Source organism: Lepidochelys olivacea (genome assembly GCF_965140295.1).
Source record: "Lepidochelys olivacea isolate rLepOli2 genome assembly, chromosome: 7".
Classification (NCBI taxonomy): domain Eukaryota; kingdom Metazoa; phylum Chordata; order Testudines; family Cheloniidae; genus Lepidochelys; species Lepidochelys olivacea.
Window position 1 is genome coordinate 53,946,375 of NC_140417.1, and position 11,055 is coordinate 53,957,429.

General features: G+C 46.4%; 1 protein-coding gene and 1 pseudogene across 4 annotated transcripts in view; one reads left to right on the top strand and one right to left on the bottom strand.

Moving 5' to 3' along the window:
• The window catches only part of USP54 (ubiquitin specific peptidase 54), a 270,589-nt gene extending 260,588 nt beyond the window's left edge, over positions 1-10,001 (bottom strand). For all 3 annotated transcript variants that reach the window (XM_084635210.1, XM_084635211.1, XM_084635212.1), the window contains exon 1: positions 9,907-10,001. The gene's annotated coding sequence lies outside the window, so the exon portion shown is untranslated. The remainder of the gene's footprint in view (positions 1-9,906) is intronic.
• Positions 6,324-6,777, top strand: LOC311524232 (large ribosomal subunit protein uL24 pseudogene; annotated as a pseudogene). The gene has a single exon. The product of its transcript is annotated as a large ribosomal subunit protein uL24 pseudogene (transcript).
• Positions 10,002-11,055: the final 1,054 nt, after the last annotated feature.

The window sequence follows — 11,055 nt, forward strand, 5'->3', positions numbered from 1 at the left end:
AATTCTGCATCACTGCACATGCACCGAATGTATGTCCCCCACAGATTTCTTTGCTTCCCCGCAGAAAAACGACTTTCTGACAGGAAAGCAAAGGGAAGCCACAAGAGCTGTTATATGACCTTCCCTAACAGTATGTTTTGGGTGTCCAGGGCAGCTGGCAGAGCGGTAAATCACTGTGGCACAGGAGGGGAGGACTGGAAAAGGCGCGGCTGGTGGCTCCTACCCTGCGCCAGGCTCAGTTGCTAGTCCTCGCTAGGCTGGGGAGGACGGGTCTTCCTCTTCCCCCGCACAGCTGCTGGGGCTGTGTCAGACTCACCACCAAATTTCTCCCCCAGCTGTAGAAAGCTCTGCAAACTCTCCCCCCGCCCCACACTTCCTGCACCCCGTGCATCCAGACCCCCTCATACCCAGACCCTCCCGCGGAGCCTCACCCTCCCATACACACACACATCCAGAACCCCCCAATAAGTCCCACTCCCCCTGCACCTGGACCACCCTGACAAGCCACCCGTACCCCCACCCTACCAAGCCCCAGATGCACATGGATCTCAACCCCACTGAGCCCCACCTCCCCACCCCCGCAGACACCCCCACCCAGCCCCAACCACCTTCACCTGGACCCTCCTGCAGAGTTCCATTACCACTGCACCCAGAACCCCCACTGAGCCACCGGCACCCAGATTGCCCCACACAGAGTCCCTCCACAATTGGATCCTGCATTGCTGAGCCTGCCTGCCCACACCTGATGCACCTGGCACAGAGGGGCCGGGCCCTCGGGTGTTTCTGGGCCAGGGCCTGCCCTTGCGCTGTGTCAGGGTTGGGTGGAGCCTCACTACTGAGTCTGTTTCCCGGGGAGGAGCTGCACAGTGGTCTCCCACCTCCGTACAGCCAGTGGCCTGTGCTCCCCAATGCCATGCTGGAGTCTCCACATTTATTTGACAAATAAAATTTGCAGAATTTTGCAGACTTTTTAATTTTTTGGCGCAGAATGCCCTCAGGAGTATCCCTTTCAATGAATCTTACCTCAAAAAGGAGTGTGGCATAAGAGATGCTCTTTTTTCTACCACCACCACTAATCCCTTTTATTAAGGGTCTATTTTAAAAAGATTCATGTCAACAACCATGAAAAAATTGATCTTGTACATAAGAGTTCAATTCAGTATCTTTTACCCCACCAACCTCTTGGGCTAATGTGGGTAGTATAGTCAGGTACACAGAAGGTGGTTCTCTAATGTGTTGGTGAGGCTCAGAAAACTGAGCTTAAGTTCAGATGCATGAGATGCTCAAGTTCAGGATCCTGACACAAAGAAAAAAGGAGAGCAGCAGAATAATGACCCTGGACTTCAGAAAATCAGACTTTGACTCCCTCAGGGAACTGATGGGCAGGACCCCCTGGGAGAACAACATGAAGGGGAAAGGAGTCCAGGAGACCTGGCTTTATTTTACAGAATCCTTATTGAGGTTGCAGGAACAAACCATCCCGACTTGTAGAAAGAAGAGTAAATATGGCAGGCAACCATCTTGGCTTAACAGCGAAATCCTTGCTAATCTTAAACACAAAAAAGAAGCTTACAATAAGTGGAAGATTGGACAAATGACCAGGAAGGAGTATAAAAATATTGCTCAGGCATGCAGGAGTGAAATCAGGAAGGCCAAATCACACTTGGAATTGTAGCTAGCAAGGGATGTTGTGAGTAACAAGAAGGGTTTCTTCAGTTATTTTAGCAATAAGAAGGTGGTCAGGGAAAGAGTGAGCCCTTTACTGAATGGGGGAGGCAACCTAGTGACAGAGGATGTGGAAAAAGCTAACGTACTCAATACTTTTTAGGCCTCTGTCTTCACGAACAAGGTCAGCTCCCAGACTACTGCACTGGGAAGCACAGTATGGGAAGGAGGTGACCAGCGCTCTGTGGAGAAAAAGCGGTTCAGGACTATTTAGAAAAGCTGGACGAGCACAGGACCATGGGGCTGGATGCGCTGCGTCCGAACGCTAAAGGAGTTGGCGGATGTGATTGCAGAGCCATTGGCCATTATCTTTGAAAACTCATGGCAATGGGGGGAGGTCCCGGACGACTGGAAAAAGGCTAATGTAGTGCCCATCTTTAAAAAAGGGAAGGAGGAGGATCATAGAATATCAGGGTTGGAAGGGACCTCAGGAGGTCATCTAGTCCAACCCCCTGCTCAAAGCAGGACCAATCCCCAAATAAATCATCCCAGCCAGGGCTTTGTCAAGCCTGACCTTAAAAACTTCTAAGGAAGGAGATTCTGCCACCTCCCTAGGTAACGCATTCCAGTGTTTCACCAGCCTCCTAGTGAAAAAGTTTTTCCTAATATCCAACCTAAACCTCCCCCACTGCAACTTGAGACCATTACTCCTTGTCCTGTCCTCTTCCACCACTGAGAATAGTCTAGAACCATCCTCTCTGGAACAACCTCTCAGGTAGTTGAAAGCAGCTATCAAATCCCCCCTCATTCTTCTCTTCTGCAGACTAAACAATCCCAGTTCCCTCAGCCTCTCCTCATAACTCATGTGTTCCAGACCCCTAATCATTTTTGTTGCCCTTCGCTGGACTCTCTCCAATTTATCCACATCCTTCTTGTAGTGTGGGGCCCAAAACTGGACACAGTACTCCAGATGAGGCCTCACCAATGTCGAATAGAGGGGGACGATCACGTCCCTCGATCTGCTGGCTATGCCCCTACTTATACATCCCAAAATGCCATTGGCCTTCTTGGCAACAAGGGCACACTGCTGACTCATATCCAGCTTCTCGTCCACTGTCACCCCTAGGTCCTTTTCCACAGAACTGCTGCCTAGCCATTCGGTCCCTAGTCTGTAGCTGTGCATTGGGTTCTTCCGTCCTAAGTGCAGGACCCTGCACTTATCTTTATTGAACCTCATCAGATTTCTTTTGGCCCAATCCTCCAATTTGTCTAGGTCCCTCTGTATCCTATCCCTGCCCTCCAGCGTATCTACCACTCCTCCCAGTTTAGTATCATCTTCAAATTTGCTGAGAGTGTAATCCACACCATCCTCCAGATCATTTATGAAGATATTGAACAAAACCGGCCCCAGGACCGACCCCTGGGGCACTCCAATTGACACCGGCTGCCCACTAGACATGGAGCCATTGATCACTACTCGTTGAGCCCGACAATCTAGCCAACTTTCTACCCACCTTATAGTGCATTCATCCAGCCCATACTTCTTTAACTTGCTGACAAGAATACTGTGGGAGAGCGTGTCAAAAGCTTTGCTAAAGAAATCAGGCAACTACAGGCCAATCCACCTCACCTCAGTCCCTGGAAAAATCATGGAGCAGGTCCTCAAGGAATCACTTTTGAAGCACTTCAAAGAGAGGAAAGTGATCAGGAACAGTCAACATGGATTCATCAAGGGCAAGTCATGCCTGACTAACCTAATTGCCTTCTATGATGAAAACTGGCTCTGTGGATGAGGGGAAAGCAGTGGATATGTTATTCCTTGACTTTAGCAAAGCTTCTGATACAGTCTCCCACAGTATTCTTGCCAGCAAGTTAAAGAAGTATGGGCTGGATGAATGGACTATAAAGGTGGATAGAAAGCTGGCTAGATCATCGGGCAGTGATCAATGGCTCCATGTCTAGTTGGCAGCCGGTATCAAACGGAGTGCCTCAAGGGCCGGTTTTGTTCAACATCTTCATTAATGATCTGGAGGATGGCGTGGATTGCACCCACAGCAAGTTTGCAGATGACACTAACTAAGAGGAGTGGCAGATACGCTGGAGGTTAGGGATAGGATACAGAAGGACCTAGACAAATTGGAGGACTGGGCCAAAAGAAATCTGATGAGGTTCAACAAGGATAAGTGCAGACTCCTGCACTTAGGATGGAAGAATCCCATGCACTGCTACAGACTAGGGACTGAGCAACTAGGCAGCAGTTCTGCAGAAAAGGACCTAGGGGTTACAGTGGACAAGAAGCTGGATATGAGTCAACGGTGTGCCCTTGTTGCCATGAAGACTAATAGCATTTTGGCCTGTATAAGTAGCAGCGCTGCCAGCAGATCGAGGAAAGTGATCGTTCCCCTCTGTTCAACGTTGGTGAGGCCTCATCTGGAGTACTGTGTCCACTTTTGGGCCCCACACTACAAGAAGGATGTGGAAAAATTGGAAAGAGTCCAGGGGAGGGCAACAAAAATGATTAGGGGGCTGGAGCACATGAGTTATGAGGAGAGACTGAGGGAACTGGGATTATTTAGTTTGCAGAAGAGATGAATGAGGGGGGATTTGATAGCTGCTTTCAACTACCTGAAAGGGGGTTCCAAAGAGGATGGATCTAGACTATTCTCAGTGCTACCAGATGACAGAACAAGGAGCAATGGTCTCAAGTTGCAGTAGGAGAGGTTTAGGTTGGATAGTAGGAAAAACTTTTTCGCATTGGATCTGGGTGAATTACACAAAGAACATTTTGGTTTAAATTTCACACCAGTCACAGTTTCAGATTTCAGCACCCTCTCTAACAAAAGATGTTGCCTGTCAGGAGGGAGACTCACAGCAGGAGTAGAGGCTTCAACTGGACCTCAGTCTATAATTGGTGTAGTATCTGTTAACCACCTAGTCTGTTTATCACGCACAGGTGTAACCACAGCCCATGTCGCAGTCTTGAACCCTCTGTCAGAATACACATAATATCCCTGATCCCTGCACTAAAGTACTCTGGGCACAGAACCAGTGGATATGAATGACAAAACCTCAAAATGAATAGGAGTCACATCCCATTTCTGCCCTAACTTCTGCAACACACCGTTCCGTCCTATGTGTATCACAGAAACAGGATCTTCAAATTCACAAAGAATCATATCTTTTTGTTCTCCCTTCACCCTCCTCCTATTAGTCACATGACCAAAGATTCTAACAGCCCTCTTAGTTTCTGCTGTACAATCAACATGCCCAAAATGTGTGGACAAGTTTCCATTATCTTAATATTAATACAGTGTAAAGATTCAATAATAGTCACCACCACCAAATTCTTTTATAACTGCTGTAATATTCCTCAAAAAAAATCAGATGTGACCTCTGAGCAATCCTCAAGTCCCTGTCTGTTCGGGCTCCAATTTGTAACCTTTGGATGGGCTAGAGTTCACTTCATTGCCTAAATAACAAAACTCCCATAGAAACTTAGCTGGAGACCCAGAATTCAGTCTCTAAGGATTTTCAGCAAGGATTGCACAGGGTCAACCTCCCCACATCCAAGTCCCAAAAGGAACGAAAGGAATGAACTTAAGTAACAACTTTGTTTCTTTATTATAAGATTTTATAATTTAATTTTTTCAGCATAACATAGCTATTTTATAATCCACATACATTATCTTTATAGTTCTGCATAAACACAAGTAAAGAAAAATTAAAATCTGAACAGGTCAGTTCCCACAGAAACACAGTGAGAAGCAACTCAGAGTTTCCAAAAGCTTAGGTTAAGTTTATCTGAGTCTCAGAATTTTTGATCACCAAATCTATACTGAAAAGGAGTATCTGTGGCACCTTAGAGACTAACCAATTTATTTGAGCTTAAGCTTTCGCGAGCTACACCTCACTTCATCGGATGCATTCAGTGGAAAATATAGTGGGGAGATTTATTACATAGAGAACATGAAACAATGGGTGTTACCATACACACTGTAACGAGAGTGATCACCTAAGGTGAGCTAACACCTGCTGGTAATAGCTCACCTTAAGTGATCACTCATTACAGTGTGTATGGTAACACCCATTGTTTCATGTTCTCTATGTATATAAATCTCCCCACTGTATTTTCCACTGAATGCATCTGATGAAGTGAGCTGTAGCTCGCAAAAGCTTATGCTCAAATAAATTTATTAGTCTCTAAGGTGCCACAACTACTCCTTTTCTTTTTGCAAATACAGACTAACACGGCTGCTACTCTGAAACAAATCTATACTGTCCGCTGAGTCTAAAACAACATCTTCCCTCCACTTGCTTGTAGGTATCTTCAGTGAGAATCCATGCAGACTCTTCTTTTGAAATCACTGTTAGCCAGTCAGCTAACTGGTTAACCAGCCATTCAGTTAAGTATAGAGATTAAATTAAAAAAAAAAAAAAACAACAAAAACCTGCTGCAAGATGCTTCAGAGTTAGGGAAAACAGCCTGCTTTCTGCTCCTCCGGGCTCAGCTTCTCCCAACACACATAAAGCACATGGCACTTTGTAAAGCAGCTGCCCTGACTGCTTGCCCGTGTGGAGTCTGACCCCAGCAACAGGGAACCTATTGTAGCATACCCAAAACTACCACACCCAATTCCAGAAACTTCTGGCTGTGGAGCCAGCACTGGGCCAAAATGAAGTTCAATCTTTTTTTGACCTTGGACAGCAGCAAGAACCGCAAGAGGCACTTCCATGCACCTTCTCACATTCACAGGAAGATCATGTCTTCCCCCCTTTCCACGGAGCTAAGGCAGAAATACAATGTCAGCTCCATGCCCATCCAAAAAGATGACAAAGTCCAGGTTGTCCGGGGACATTATAAAGGCCAGCAAATCGGCATGGTAGTCCAGGTATACAGAAAAAAAATACGTCATCTACATTGAACGCGTATAGCATGAGAAGGCCAATGGCACAACAGTCCACGTTGGAATCCATCCTAGCAAGGTGGTGATCACTAGGCTAAAACTGGATAAGGATCGCAAAAAGATCTTGGAACGCAAAGCAAAGTCTCGCCAAGCGGGCAAGGAAAGGGGCAAATACAAGGAAGGAACCATTGAAAAGATGCCAAAATAGAATGGTCTTCTGTGTGTGAACAATGACCCAGACACAACTCATTCCTACCTCCACTCACCATAGGTCTCTTAAAGAGATATCTCCCCTATTAGGCACATGGGTTACATCTGCTCAGCAAAGAATCCTCAGTCAGATGCTGTGCTCAAAGCACTTGAAGAACCTGCTTCAGCTATAAAGAGAAACCTCAGGCCTGATCCTTTCATCTCTAGTCTGCTGAACTTTGAGCAGACAAAGTTTAAGCCGCAGGGCCAAGATCTTCCAAGTAGTTATTTGGAATACCCTGGAAAATGCATTGAAAGACTACCAGATTTTACATCTAAACGGTCTTTGGATTCTGTCCTCTTGGGATAATTCCAATAAAACTTTTGCAAATTAGCAAATATAAAATTACTGCTACAAATCTGCTTTATGAACACTGAAAAAAATCATTTGTATATATGTGATTCCTAACCTCTCAAATTCAATAACTCTCTCCTTTTTTAAAAATCACTGTATTAGACCTGTTTGCCTCCATTGGAGCCAAGGGCTGGAATATCTAATGGGGGCTGTGTTTGGCTTCTTGTTAACCAGTGTGATACTACAGAAGCTCTTTTTATGTTGATTTGGTGACTCTATAAAATAAACCACAAGTTTTTGGGGATTGTCTGCTGTGTTTCTTGCAGTGCGCCCTGAGTGTGGCATTCTCGGTGTGGCCCATCTCAGGCACCTGATCACAGGGAGCTACTGTAATAAAACAAAAAATAAGTGCAACGTAGGAACTGAGAGTTAACTAGAGACTGAAAGCATAATAGTGAGGTTTTTAGCACTTACCAACTTGAACTAAAACACTTTCTGCATTCAGGGTATTCTGCGTTAAAACTCATGTAAGTAGGTTTAATGCTAAATAGCATGAGAGTTGGATAAAAGAGGATTTGGATTTCCATTACCCATCTTAATGAACTTGCGGCTCTAGCCCCAAAATGGACTAATATCATTACATAACCCACAACAGAAGGAGGGAGGGCATAACATGCTTTGCCTGAATTGGCTGCAGAGCATTGAGCTAGATTCTCTTTCAGCTGGTCACTAATATAAACAAAACTACACAACTCTCTACTAAGACTGTAACAGTATGCAAGTTTAACTGGAGTGCTGGGGGCGGAAGGAAGAGGACTCAGTGAGCAATGTGACCCAAACCTGTCTGACAGGCACCACCTAGAGGTGAACAGAGCTGAAGGACAAATATTTAATTCAATACAAATGAATATGCAACGCAAATTTAGGTACTGCAGCAGAGTTCTTGGAGAATCCAATCTGGAGATCTTGCCATTACTAGTTTCACCTCCTAAATGAGAGCTGCTCTACATGGACCAGTTCCAAATTATTTTAGCTCATGGTGTTTTGTCAATTATATTTTAAAACTTTCTTGTTCAAGTTTGCATTATTTCACCAATTTAATTTTCAGTACTGCCAAAGTACTTTCTTTCTTCTAGAGAGAAAAACAGTCATTGTTAATTCTGCATTTATCATTTTCAAATGACGCTCAAGTGCTATTTCATATCCAATCTATAGCACCAAGGAATCTTTCAGTCTTAGTTCCTTTTCTGAGAATGAACAGTAATGTATGTTTAAAGAAACTTGTTTTCAGAATTATTCTAAAATTACTTATTCTTTCAAGTTGCCCCAGAGATCATATAATGAAGCTCTTTTAGTATTTTCCTTTTAATTTGTATACATCTTCATAATTACTGCACCTTAGTTTGCTCTGTAATACCAACAGCTACCTGAAAATTTACGTACACAACCACCCACTTCTACCCCTTTAATGCCCGTAGCAGGTTCTCTCCTCACTCACTGAGGCAGCAAAAAACCATGATGTGTAACTTTTTGAGCTCAGGAGGTGTGCATTATTTTGGTTTATTTTTAGGACTCTAATCCTCAATGATCAGAAAACAGACATAATCTTCTCACAGAAAGAACAGATTCAAACAAAATCATACCCTGCAAAGGCAGACAGCTTTCTCCCTTTCAGAAAAGCCTTTTTTTTTTTTTCCATTCCTTGGTTCAATGCAAAAGGAGGAAACAAGCCTCTAGTTTTTAAACCAGTTTCTTTCAATCTCAAACTTATGCAGCAGTTCTGTCTCTTTCACTTATCAAGAATTGCTAACTAATATAATTTAACAGCAGTGATGCTAACTTCAAAATTCCCTCTTGCTAGAAGATGTTCTTAGCTTCTGGAACTCCTTTTTTTTTTTTTTGTTACTGACTCCCCTTTAACTATTAGCAGCTCACCAAATTCGTGACTTAAACATACACATAACTCTTCTCACCTGCAACCTGAATGCAGGTTAGAGCCATGCCACATTTCAGCCTTGGTATAAACAACTCCCATTGATTTCAATCCACTTATGCGGGGCTGAATTCACTCCCGCAAATGGATTCCATGTCATGCTGGAATTGATTTAAAGAGCTTGATAGTTTATTAGTGGTTTTCCCTTCACTTGTAAAAGTCAGATTCTGAGCATCTTTTCTGCTCAATAAAAAACAAAAACGTGTTTTTGTGAATGTGGTACATTTGTACACATGGGATTATTTTGCTCCTGAGCAGTGAATAAGAACTGCTGTACAGCAACTGTCTGCATCACCCCAGTGCCAGTACTCATTTCACGGCTTCATCTCTCAGTCCTGCTTACAAACTAACTGCCCTTAAACCCCACCTGTTACTGACACCCCTTGAACCGCATGTTACTGATACCCCCGGAGTGCCCCACTGCACTAGCACCCACAGACCTCTGGCCCTGCGCGCTCCGTAGGAGCTAGACCCCTCTCACACACTCACCGCCTGGGGAACCGCCACTGCCGAGCCCACCAACTTCCCGGGAACCCCCCAGGCGCCTCTTGCCCCAGGATACAGCACTGCTGGGACGGCTGTTCCTGGAGGCAGGGGGCTCCCACCCCGGGCAGGGTCGTTGCTCTGGGGGCAGAGGTCTCCCCGGGGACAGGGGGTCGCTGTCTTCCCTGGGGCTGGGATAGGGAAGAACGGGCCCAGCACCCTGACATAGGGGCCGGATCCCCCGGGGCTGCCGGACTCCGCTCCCGGGGTGCGTCGGGACCCCCAGGCAAAGGGGGCTCATGGAAGTTAGCACTTGCCGTAACTGCTCAACCGCCAGAGACGCGTCCCAACGGAGCCCGCAGCATCCTCGCTCGCTTCGTCCCCCTCCCCTCGCTACTATGGCTACGGGGAGCCAAGGCAACCAGCTCTCGCGAGAACTAGCCCAACGCCTCCATCGCTTCCGCGAGAACCGGCTCCGAAAAGGGGAGGGAGAGAGCGCGCCCGACCACCCGTCTCTCGCGAGAAAAGGGGTCCGAAGAGGGGAGGAGCTAGAGGAAAAGCAACTGCGTAGAGCCACAACATGGCGGCGAACGGAGCGCGCAGTGGGCGGGGCCTAAAGGAGCCGCGGGGGCGGGGATGCAGAGGTGAAAAGCATGGGACCGGCGCGGCGGGGCGCCGGCGATGAGAAAAGACGTCTTCTCGTTTCCGCCTGCAGTGCGGGGTTCCTCCTGCCCAATCCGCTTCGGCTCTCCGCCGGGCCCCACACACCGCGGGATTGACTTCGAAGTGGGGTTGTGGCGGGACCCCATGGCGCGGGGTCACCCTGACAGCTCCCTCAGAGGCACTAGAGCTAAGAACTTCTTCTGCCTTCCTAGGCAGCCAGAGTGTCGCATTGTCACACGCCTCTGGGAGCTTCACAACATCAACAACGCGTGCCTGCTGGACAATTGCAGCAGGGGTTGGGAACCCTGGACTTCTCAGCTTGCCGTGGTACTATTGCCAGCACCCAGTGCCAAGAGGCTAAACAACAGCTGAAGTTGGTTTGTTACCCGGTGTGCTACACCCAATAATCACAATGGGGTGGAGAAGCAGAAAAGTTTATTTGAAGCTTCAAAAAGGTATAGGGAGATTTGAATCTCAAATCCTGTACCCAGAGCAGGAAGTTACACAGGCTTTTATACATCCTTTTTCCCAGCATACTTTTCCAATAGCAAGCTGCCCCAAGTATCCATATAGCTAGCCAATCCAGTTCCCAGCTAGTTCCCTGGTTCTCTGTATCATTTGTTAAACTATACATAAAGCTGCTTTATTCAGCATTGTTCTTCCATATCTCCCCTGTTTGGCCTTGCTTAGTTTCAGGCAGTCTGAAGCTGCAACATATTGTTGCAGATTCTCAGCATAACTGCTATGTGTGCCGGGGGGGGGGCAAGGACACTTGGGACTAGTACGCAGAGCTGCTGCGAGTG